The sequence below is a fragment of the Eptatretus burgeri genome, chromosome 2 (assembly GCF_056783735.1).
Source record: "Eptatretus burgeri isolate ZD-2024b chromosome 2, Ebu_testis_v1, whole genome shotgun sequence".
Lineage (NCBI taxonomy): Eukaryota > Metazoa > Chordata > Myxini > Myxiniformes > Myxinidae > Eptatretus > Eptatretus burgeri.
In genome coordinates, this window is record NC_140962.1 from 68,655,460 (window position 1) to 68,667,673 (window position 12,214).

A 12,214-nucleotide genomic window follows, 5' to 3' on the forward strand; every position below is an offset into this window, starting at 1 on the left:
CAGCAATCATATTGTCAGTTGGGAAACGAGTAAGAGAGTACGTGACTGAGTACTACAATGGTGTGGGAGCTGTGCCCTGGAGAACAGGATGGTGGGATTACAGGAGAATGCTGACCAAGCCTGATTGTTCAAAGTGTTCTGTTACTTGTCAACGTTGCACCCACAAACATTGTGTGTTACACAATGGTTCATCTGCCTTGATAGGGGCTTGTGGGTGTGACCATATTTTGTGTGTGACCTAATTTATGTAAAAATATGTGTGACGTGATTTATGAATGATGGGAAGGTGAAAGGAATGATGGGAAAGTGAAAAGATTGCATTGAAGGCCATTACTCAGAACAGGAGAGAAAGAGGACAGACAATGCTGGTTTTACAATATGGACTATGAGTGTTTTTGGTTGTTTTTTTCGTCATATCTGGATTGAACTATTGTGAATCTATCTACTTTACGTTGCATGTCACATTTGTCACACCTTCTGACTCATGGAAACTAAATTGAAAAGGGTTCGAGACCGGTTCAAGACAACTGCGACGACTCTTACTATTTTGAGATAAAATTTGTCGCACAAATTTTTTGAACATGTTCAAAATTCAAGCGACACCAGAGCGACGTCCTGCAACTCACGCGAGAAAACTGAGAACCACCGCGAACGTTTCCAGACATTTTGGAGAATCCCGTTCGCATTTTGTCACGAGCTGTCGCAGCCCAGTGAGATGCAGACTTAATCCTGGACCTTACCAGTTGGGGAAATAGACCCCGGTTACAGACTGGTTTTGTCAGATGCCGAGCGTTTTCTGCCAGTCTGTAACCATTTTGGTTTTACATGCCAATCGAACGGATCGTTCCTCGACGCGACACTAATTAATCCACAGCGGCAACTTCATACGAATCAACCAGATTTATTGGGGAACATCGGGGAACACAACACAAGCAAAATATTCACGACAATGTTTTAATTAATCTATAATCCGTTCTTAACGAGGGAACTACGGATTACGGGTTTTGAGGGGGTCCCTACCGAAATATACCTTAAACAACATGCAGACAAGACAGACAGACAGCATGCAGACAAGACAGAGTACTTGGTGATGTTTCATGGACGAGAGGAAAGTGTCAAAAGCACGAATGTCGCTCGTAACAAGCCGATGTCCACGGATTTGAGCCCCAAGCTCGAACACGCCGCGTGGCAAGATGGCGCTCGCCTTCCTTTTTCGCACCGCACGCTCTGACCCCGCATAAGGTCGATGGCACAAGACCGCCAGATCGACGATGGGTCCCAGCTTGTTTCCCACAAGGTCCAGCAAATAAGTCCAGGCCTGGCCCGTTCACAAGACAAGGCCAAATCGAGGTGCCGGGCTCCGGCAGGCTGGGTCCATGGGATTCCAAGGCGTCGTCGAGCCGTGAGGTGAGTAGAGACAGTTAGAGGCTCCGTCGTTAGACGCAGGTTGAACCTGTCGATGACCTCCGCTCGAAGCTGACTCCAGACTCACACAGCAGCCAGGTCCTCTCCCTGCCGATCGCACCACTCGCTTTCCTTTTTCCTTTTGGCACTCGTGGCCTCAAAACCGACTGCCGTTTTTCTACTTCTCCCAAAACTGAACCATTCCAAGAGGTCTCCGTTCGCTGCTGAAGGCAGACAGACCTCCTGCAGTCCTTTCCCTGCCTTTCCTTCGGCCCTGGCTCGCTTCTCCAGGCCACAGAAGGCAGACCCGGCGTGCCCAAGTCCAGTTTCTCTCCCGGCAGAATCACCATGTCTCTTCTTCGTTCGCTCGTTTCCAAGCCACTCGCTCCTCCCCCTTTACGAAGCCGACAAACTCCTCCCTTCGTTTCACTTCCTCTTTTTGGCCACTCCCTCTCAGCCGACTGGGCGGGGCCTCGTCCGGAGAAGGGAAGGAAGAAGAAGAAGCAGTCAGCACACCACCACTGTACGAACAATAAACATGCGTCCTACACCTCCCGACACACAGGTTACGTCCATTTTACCGAACAGCCTGGCTAAACATGCATTTAATGGGGGATCTGAGCTAATCCTATATTTAGTAGCTTACCGAGGGCCATTTCAGGAACACTATATTGTTGCGGATCCGGGGTGGCGGGATTCTCACCCGGTCCGAGGCGCCACCCTCACCACCATTGTCTCTGGGATCTATAACGCTGGCCGGCTCAGCACAGGCCTCGGGTCACACGCCTTCAACCGCGATACCAACGTAATCCTTGTACCTTGCCAGTTGGGGAAATAAAACCCCTGGTTACAGACTGGTTTTGTCAGATGCCGAGCGTTTTCTGCCAGTCTGTAACCATTTTGGTTTTATATGCCAATCGAACGGATCGTTCCTCGACGCAACACAAATTCATCCATAGCGGCAACTTCATACGAATTAACCAGATTTATTGGGGAAAATCGGGGATCACAACATGAGCAAAATTCACGACAATGTTTTTATTAACAATCCTCAACCCGTTCTTAACTAGGGAACCACGGCCTACAGGTTTCGAGGGGGTCGCTACTGAAATATGCCTTAAACAACGGGCAGACAAAGACAGATAGACAGACAGCATGCATGCAAGACAAGACAGAGTACTTGGTGATGTCTCATGGACGAGAGGACAGTGTCAAAAGCACGAATGTCGCTCGCAACAGGTGGATGTTCACGGATTTGAGCTCCCGCTCGAACGCGCCACGTGGCGAAAAGCAGGCGTCGTACTCTTGCTCCCTTCGCACCGCACGTGGTCGCCGCGCGCTCTGATCCCGCGTAAGGTCGACGATAGGCCTCAGCCGATCTCTCTCACGGTCCAGCATACAAATCCAGGCCTGGCCCGTTCACCAGACAAGGCCCAAATTGAGGTGCCGGGCTCCGGCAAGCGGATCGGCAAACGTGTCGAGCCGTTGGTGTGAGCAGGGACCGTCAGAGGCTCCAGCGTCTCCTCTTCTGCCTTCCCGCCTCGAAGCCTGACTTCCCAACTCCGTCCTCTCAGTTTCTCTCTCTGTCGAATCACCTTTTCTCTCCTTAGAGTGGATTGCCGATTCGACGTGCAGGCAGCCTCTCTTACGTTAGCTTGCTTCGAAAAACCAGCACGCCTCAAAAGCGACTGTTTCCACATACCGAACCTTTTTACGAAGCCCTCATTTCTCGCTTCGAAGCGACTCCGAGCACGCCTCGAGAACCCGACTGTTCTTCACACACAGCACTCTTTTTTTTTCAGAAGCCTTCGTTCGCTCTCTCGTTCCACGAGCACGCCTCTCAACCGACTGCAGTTTTCCAAAACTGCCAAACTGAAGTTGTTCACGAGGTCTTTGCTTGCTCTCGTTCCATGAGCACGCCTTCCTCTCGGCGAAAAACTCCTCCCCTTAGCTCCACCTCCTCCCCTTGGCCACACCCTCCCAGCCGCCTGGGCGAGGCCTATTGTCCGTGGAGGGGAGGAAGAAGAGGGAGCCCTTGTTTCACCACCACTGTATGAACATAAAAAACATTCTCTTACACCTCCCGACACACATATAACGTCCATTTTACCAAACAACCTATCTATACATGCATTTAATGGGGGATCTGAGCTAATCCTATATTTAGTAGTCCAATAAGGGCCATTTCCGTAACAAAATATATACATATATATATATATACATATATATATATATATATATATATATATATATATATATATATATATATATATATATATATATATATATATATATATATATATATATATATATATATATATATGCCTGGTGTTGGCACAGTGGTTAGGGCAGCGGCTTGGGATCCAAAAGGTCCTGAGTTCAAGCCCCGTTGGGCCACTGAATTAATACACCAGGGGGTTGACTCAGCCTGTCATCCTTCCGAGGTCGACGAAATGAGTACCAGTATACCCCGGTTAAAATAGGTGTACCATATCCCTGTGTCGTAAGAGGCGACCAGGGTTGCGTCAGGAAGGGCATCCAGCGTAAAACATGTGCCAAATCACTATGCGGATCATACGGATGATCCGCTATGGCGACCCCTAACGGGAGCAGCCGAAAGAAGAAGATATATACATATATATATATATATATATATATATATATATATATATATATATATATATATATATATATATATATATATATTGTTGTGGTTGACCAAATTCGCAAACCACCATTCAGGTCCCTTAGGTGAGATATCTCGGTAAGTATATGTGTAGTTAGGCCCAAACCCGTTGTCTAGAGGGAATAAATGTCATTCATGAGGGCTGCGACTCTTCAGGATAGCCGTTTTTCTTTTACTATCTTTATTTTGGACCAGCCGCCATTATTACCACCACCAACCACGTCTCAACAGCCATCACACAACAACCACCAACCACAACGCAGCCATCACAACAACAACCACCAACCACAACGCCGCTTCACAACAACAACCCCCAACCACAACGCCACTTCACCACAACCGCCACGACCTTTACCGTCACAACTCGCCACCATCGCATCACCGTCATCTCGCGCCACTCGTGGGCACCGATGCTGGACTCGTGCGGGGCGCGCACCGAGCAGCGTGTTCAAAAACATCACGGACTTTCCGCAGAAAAACGGATCAAAAACGACTCACGCCCACTTTTGTTCCGTCCAATCGGTGAGCGAGGGGCGATTTGGCCCCGCCTCCAGGGCGTTGGAGGGCGGTCGCTATATGCAAATTCATGGATCAAAAAGCATTCACGCCCACTTTTCCTCGGGCCAATGGGGAGCCAGGTGAAGGGTCGGAGGCAAAGGGTCAAGGGTAAAAGAGCGAAGCCACGGGGCTTATAAAAACGACTGCGTTCGTCAGTGGAGAAAGAGTTCAGTTGGAGAGTTGAGTGTGCGGAATTCAAGAGAGTCGTCGGTGGAGCTGGAAAGAAGTGGTACTAGTCGGAGTGAAGAGGACGGAGCTGTGGAGAGGTGACGGCGGCGAAGGCGGACGAGGGGGTGCTCGCGTCGGTGTCGGGAGCGGCACAGGGAGAGGCCAGCAACGCGACCGAGGTGGAGGAGGAGACGCTCGCCGCGGGGCCCGAGACAGGGTTATATCCTCCTTTCCCCGAGCATCAGCAACCCCCTCCTGTTTCCCCCCGCGCTGAGATAGTGCGACAAAGGGGGCCCCCTTCCCACCCCCTACCAGACACTGTCCGCGAGGCCCGCGGAGTTGAGGCACCACCGCCGCTCCGCGTCTCATCATCAGACGGGTAGGCCCGACACGGTCTCGGCCCCAGGCCCGCCTACCCCCCTCATCCTGGAGGGTGGTTCTCTTTTCTTTTGCTTTGGGAATATGTGTTGTCGGCGCCGTCTGTGAAGTAAAATTGTATAAGTGTTGCCGTGTGCCCGGTAGTCGGATAGATCTGCATTGTTGCATTTGCTTTTTGTGTAATATTGCATTGTCTTCTTCTTTTACATGTGCTTTTGGTGGAATTGAATATGTGTGCTTTCCGTTCATCGCGAAATAAATGTGCTTATTGTTGAACTGTTTTCCCGCTTCGCTTCGTCATTTCTTTCATTGAATCTCCATCTTGCTTCACGTAAAGGGTTGGTCGTGGGCTAAGACGCCCGATAATTAATCGAACCGTCGAGGCCGACGAATAACACCGCTGGGTTATCCCGATAGTACGGAACGGGTCGCTTAAGTGGCCCGTGTCCGAAGTCGACCTGCGGCGAGGTGCGATCGCCCGGTCTACCCTCCGTGTGGGTACTTAGGTAGGTCGAATTTGGCGAGCAACCCTATCCCACGCGGGGGCCGATTGGCACGATCGCGGTGAGACCGAAAGGTCCACCCGTGACTGGTTCCCGGCGTTAGTCCGAGAGGGTCACGACTGGATTGTCCGTCCGGTGGGCGACGTGCCGCGATTCGAGTTACGTGGCCGTCAGCACGCTGGCGGGCGCGAATCCGCAACATTATATACACATACATAGTAGAGTCAGAGTATCCGCTAAAATGGAATTCCTCAGAGCCGGGACATTTCGTCCCGAGGGATGGTCAAAGCAGTCTTCTGGCACTGCATTCAATATTTACTTCTCTTACCCATTCCCCAAGGTTGTCCAAATGAGCCAAATCGACAGCAAATCACACACCCCATCGTATTTGTATGTTCCCTGCCCCCATCCCTTTCCATTCAACAGATCTAATGTTTCTGTTCCCCACTGTTTTGTGCTTCCCTCTCCTGCCTTATTATTATACTGCCTCCTGCTCCCCTTATTATACGTCCTGTGCGTTAGCTCTTATACGAGCCTCAACATTGGATATAAAAAACCCCAACAAATGGCCGAAACGTTTTCTTTCCTCTTAAAGGATTTATTACTCTCGCCAAAGGAGAGGGTATCGCATTTGGGTCTGTTTGTTTGTTTGTTTGTTTGTCTGCACAGAACTTTTGTGTTTTTCTCCGCAACCACTTGTCGGATTGAGACAAAATTTTCATCATTGGTGCGACTACTCACGTAGAATGTTCTCATGATAATTATGGCGTCATAGGTCATGTGATGTGGCAGCCATGTTGGAAAAATGGAAAAACTTTGGACCTCTGGATCTGAAACTGCACCAAGGAAATTTTTTTTAACTTGGCACAGCAAGTACTCCTCATGGAGAATGAGTGTGATTCTTTTATGACATCATAGGTGCCTTCGTTATGACGTCAAAATTGCATATGAAGAATGCTATATCTGATCAGTATGAAAATTTTTGACGGTCATCTAATGGTCCACAAAACTTTTTGATGATGTCATCGGTCACGTGATTCGGCAGCCATATTGTTTTAAAAAAATTAAAACCTTCAAAAATATTCTCTTTAATGGCTGAACCGGTCATCACTGCCAGCATTTATAAAGTTGCAGTTATAATTATGTCTCTTATAAATTACGTAACACCAGTACACAAACTCCACACAAAATACACCAAAACAAAACAAGGCCTAATGAGGGTCTGCAATCTGTGCTGTTTTCCTTGTTTCTTTATAGTGCACCCTTCTTCTCACAGAGTTTGGAGCCTCACATGCTATTCTGTTGAAAGTTGCTTCCTTAGTGCAATTCTGAAACCACTCAGACTTTCAAGCAATGGAAAAAGCTGATGAAAAACAATTTCACATATTCACCAATTTGCAACTTTTCTTGTGGTTTCTTGTCAATAGCTTTCATATAACTGGTGTTTATTACTTCACCAATTTAATATTTACTGCACGACAAAAACCTCCCATAAACTGTTTCCTGCACATTTTCTTTGTGGAAGGTGGATATTACTAACACATGATAATATATGTATTGCAGAAATACATTTATTTCAATTTCGTCACTTATGTTATATACTGAAAGACAACAGATATTAAATCGACTTTCAAAGGGGAAAAGCACCACAAAATTGAAAATAACAAACCTTTGCACAGTATTGAATGTAAGTACATATGTGATGCACACCAGACGAAACAGCAAAATGATTAGTGTCCACTCTGAATATGGGAGGTTGATGGTTCGAACGCCAGATGAGTCATACCAAAGACTTTTTTTATGGTACGTGCTGATTCCTTGTTTGATGCTCAGCATTTAAAAGGATAGAGTACAGACAATAACGCTGGGAAGGCAATGGCAAAGCACCCATTATAACGGTTGCCAAGAAACTGCTGCAGCAGCACCAACGCTCTTAAAGAGTATGGTACATCAAAATCAAAATACGAGATATTATGTCGGGCATGTATGTCGATTGTGCACTTTGAACGCTTGGGATGTAGTATATTCCCCCACCCCCGACGGGTGGAGTGCAAGTCATTCATCGATCAGACCACAGAACGTTTGTTTTCAATACTACGAGTCCACTGTAATCGATGACGACGCCAACAGTAATTGAGCCAGGTAATGTAGTTTGATACAAATACATCAAATCACAACGTGATCTTACTTTTACAATGAAACATATTTCCAGTAGCAAAGTCAAAGAGAGACAGGACAGGTAGAGAAACGGAATCAGAGCACAGCACCACATGATCCATCATAGCATCCCCCTCTCTGCTTCTCCACACACCACTCACCTGTGCTATTAAAAAAGAAAAGAAAAACTGGACCTTTCATGAAAGGCAAAACTGATACAGAATTGAAACATATATATATATATATATATATATATATATATATATATATATATATATATATATATATATATATATATATATATATATATATATATATATATATATATATATATATATATATATTTGTTACGGTTGTGGAAATTTGCAATACACCAGAAAGGTCCTCAGATGAGATATATCGATAAGATCATGTGTAGTTAGCCCACACCCGTTGTTTAGAGGGAATATGTGTGATTCATTCGGGCTGCGACTCTATGAGATAGCCGTTTTTCTTTTGCTGTCGTTATTTTGGACCAAGCACCACCCCAACAACCAAATCGCCACCACCAACCACGCCACCACCAAACCACGCCACCTCAACAACCACCGCGTTCTGACTCGGCACACGGTTGCCAAAGGCCTGGCCTTCGATGAGGGAAAGCAAGGCGGCCCCCGTCCCCCCCCCTCCCACGAACGAATGGCGGTGGATTTCATCCTGCGAGGGAAGGGGAAGAATTCCACGGCGGTGCGAGCGTCGCCGATTGGGTGGAAGACCCCTCCTTCTGGAAGTTTCCAGCATGTTCTGGAAGGAGGGGCGGGAGTTGAGAAGGGGCGGGGCTTTGTGAAAAGGGGGGGGCGGAACATGAGCGAAACGCGCACGGGTGGAGTTGAGAAGAGAGTTGAGCTTCGGCTGAAACGCGCGCGGGTGGAGTTGAGAAGAGAGTTGAGCTTCGGCTAAAACGCGCGCGGGTGGAGTTGAGAAGAGAGTCAAGCTTGGGATAAAGACGCGAGCGCGGGGTGGCTTGAGGTCTTGCACTCTCTCTGTCGCGTGGAACTCGCCTGACTCGTGGAACTCACCTCCGTCTGAAGTCTGAAGTCGTTGTTGGGTCGTTGCCGAGCTGTGTCGTCATGGCAGAGTGTCTCTGCGTCGGTGTGGAGCTCGTGGAACTCGCGGAGCCTGAGGAGCTCGTTGAAGTCGAGCTGTGTCGTCGTCAAGTCGGCAGTGGAAGACGGCGAAGGAGACGGAGCTCGGAGTTGAGGTCGTGGGAGGAGGACTGGAGGGCCGCACCAAGGGAAGTCCTTTCTTTTCTTTGGGGTTTTGTGTAAATGTGTGTGTGGCGCCAGTCCGTAAAGTAGAAACTGATCAAGTGCTTGTACATTGCCTTTTATTCGGTTGTAGCTCTGCATCGTTCCTTGCTTGTGTTTTCTTGCTTGACTGTAGAAGTGTATTGTTTTGTATAACTGTTGCCTATTAGAAATACGTGCTGCCGTGTGGCGCGAATAAATGTGCTTGTCCAATTGTTCCCCATTTCGCTGTGTCCATTCCTTTGTTTGACTTTCCATCTTGCATCACGTAAGGGATTGATAGTGGGTGCAAGTTCCCGATAAATAATCTGAACCGTCGAGGTCGACGATAACTCCGCTCGGTTATCCCTGCAGTACAGAACGAGCCGCTTAAGCGGTTTGTGTCCGGAGTCGACCTGCGGCGTGGTACAACTCCTCGGTACACTACCCGCGCGGGTACTTAGGTAAATCGACCATTCGGCGATCGGACCCTATTTCGCGCGGGTAGAATGCGGACCGAGTTGTGGTGAGGTTAAACCCCCACCCGTGAGGAGCTCCCGGCATTGTTCTGAGAGGGTCACGACTGAATTGCACGTTCGGTGGGTGAAGCGGCCGCTATTGGTTAAACGCGGTCGTTCGCACGCCGGCGGGGCGCGAATTCGCAACAATATATATGTATTAGCACCTTCACTTACAAGAAAAACAAAACAAAACACCATCTCCAATAGCAAACAGACATTCACAAAGTCATTAATACAATAGTTAAAGATCAATTAAACAGATAAATCTCATTTACAAACCAGCACTTTGCAAAAAAACCCCCAAAAACATGAATCAAATCCCTGATCAAACGGCCAGTGGGTAAAATGAACACACGAGACTGGTTTTACATGTGTGAACATGCGGACGCCTGTCGAGTGTGAAAATTGTAACCCACTTACACTTCTGAAAAAGAAAAGAATAGACAAGGGAGTTGCACATGAAACCGTGCTATTCCCTCGACACCCATTAATGCTCATTTCAAACTTCAGAATAAAAATATAAACTTACAACCACGTTTTATGCTCCATGTAAAGTTTGACAACTCACATCATTGACATCAAAAAGAAAAAAAAAATGTCTAAACCAGTTCACCAAAAAAATACATAACATTTAATGAATACTTATAGGAGTAATCGAACAATTTGGATGTTTGTGCACGCAAGTCAAGGCATCACAGAAAATGTATCAGACACGTACCGGGTTCACTCTATTTGTCTTCCTCAAGCTCACAGGGTCAGGCACGCCGTCATTTGTCTGTTGTTCAAACTGTACACAAGAAATGAATCGATTGAGATTTGCAGTGCATGAGGCTTTACAGGTTAACCACAAGAACAAGATAGCCTGACATGATCCAAGCTATCAGATAGCAATAATGCAAAACAGGACTGGCACAATGAAGACCCGTGCTTGTCGTGGGATCATTAAAGGGCACTGTCTCATTCATGTTACAAGCACAAAGCAAGTACTCCTCATGGGGAATGACTGCAAGCTTTTCCTTAGTGACAATTAAGAACTTCTTCATCCATTTGCTCACTTGTCTGTCCCATTCTCTCTCATGTGCTCCAACAGCTTGCCAACAAATGGTCAAATATATGTACACTGTAGATACATATATATCCCCAGGCTTATGTTAACGTACATCTCTCTTGTTTGAAACGAGCTGAATTTTCAATTCCTTGTGAGCTCGTCTGCATGTATATGAAGATGATTTTTGTCAAAGAAAAGTTAATAAAGCCTGATATACCTCTCCTCCTGTCTGGACTTCTCATTCAACAACCTGAATTGCTGCCAACCCACCTCACCCATCCAACTCCGTTTATCTGCCCGTCTCTCTGCATGGCCATCTATCTCATAGATCTGATTGTCCATCTGCCTGCCCACACGCCTCATACGTCCAAACTGATTGCCTGCACGATCACTGCTTTCCCTTTCGCCCATCAGACGATCAATCTGCCCACCCGTGGTGCACGTCCGACTGTCTGTCTGTCTGTCTGTCCACCCGTCGTGCACGTCCGACTGTTTGTCTGTCTGTCCACCCGGCACGCACGTCTGACCATGTCTGTCCACCCGACACGCACGTCCGACTGTCTTTCTGTCTGTCCACCCGGCACGCACGTCCGACTGTCTGTCCACCCGGCACGCACGTCCGACTGTCTTTCTGTCTGCCCAACCATCTCGCCCGTCCGAACTGTCTGCCGACCCATCTCGCCTGTCCGAACTGTCTGCCGACCCATCTCGCCCGTCCGAACTGTCTGCCGACCCATCTCGCCCGTCCGAACTGTCTGCCGACCCATCTCGCCCGTCCGAACTGTCTGCCGACCCATCTCGCCTGTCCGAACTGTCTGCCGACCCATCTCGCCCGTCCGAACTGTCTGCCGACCCATCTCGCCCGTCCGAACTGTCTGCCGACCCATCTCGCCCGTCCGAACTGTCAGTGTGCCTCCCTGCCCGTCCGTCCGTCCGTCCGCCCCGTCACCCGAGTAACCATCCCTCGTATATTGTTCAGACACAGCACACCGACGCACGTCCATCATCTCGATCCTTTCTCTTCCTACCGATTACGAGCACTCGGACATCACGTGGACACGAGGACGTGTGTCCGCACCGAGTGTCCTGTCGGCCTCGTTCGGGATCGCGATCCGCAGCAAGCACCACACGCACGAACACGACGAGATGGCGATGGGGAAGGACGGAGGGAGCAGTTCTCACAGGATGATCGTGATTTACGACTCGGACCGAATGTAACATGTGAACCCGACGTCCACGAGGGTGACGAACACTCCAATGACGAATACGTCATCAAATGAAAACAAAACGGAGCAGAAATCACTTCAAACAAACAGGCTGAAGAAACGGATGAACGAGGAAGATGCGCACACGCAACTCACTCACGCACACGCACCTCATTCACGCACACGCACCTCACTCACGCACACGCACCTCATTCACGCCGCTCTGTGCAGGAAATCCCGGAGACGGATGTGACGTCACTTCCGCTCATCGCTGTCTCGCGCGCCCCAACATCTAACGGGAGAGGGGTCATTGAGGTCACG

General features: G+C 48.3%; 1 protein-coding gene across 9 annotated transcripts in view; it reads right to left on the reverse strand.

The window, feature by feature from the left end:
* The window catches only part of RAPH1 (Ras association (RalGDS/AF-6) and pleckstrin homology domains 1), a 137,985-nt gene that overhangs the window by 125,539 nt on the left and 232 nt on the right, over window positions 1-12,214 (reverse strand). For 4 of the 9 annotated variants that reach the window (XM_085869651.1, XM_085869645.1, XM_085869654.1 and 1 more), the window contains exons 1-2: window positions 11,717-12,060; window positions 10,359-10,427 (exon numbers count right to left, since the gene is read on the reverse strand). The gene's annotated coding sequence lies outside the window, so the exon portion shown is untranslated. Of the gene's footprint in view, window positions 1-10,358; window positions 10,428-11,716; window positions 12,061-12,101 lie in introns of those variants that run through there. The other 5 variants (XM_085869652.1, XM_085869646.1, XM_085869643.1 and 2 more) reach the window with 2 other exon arrangements.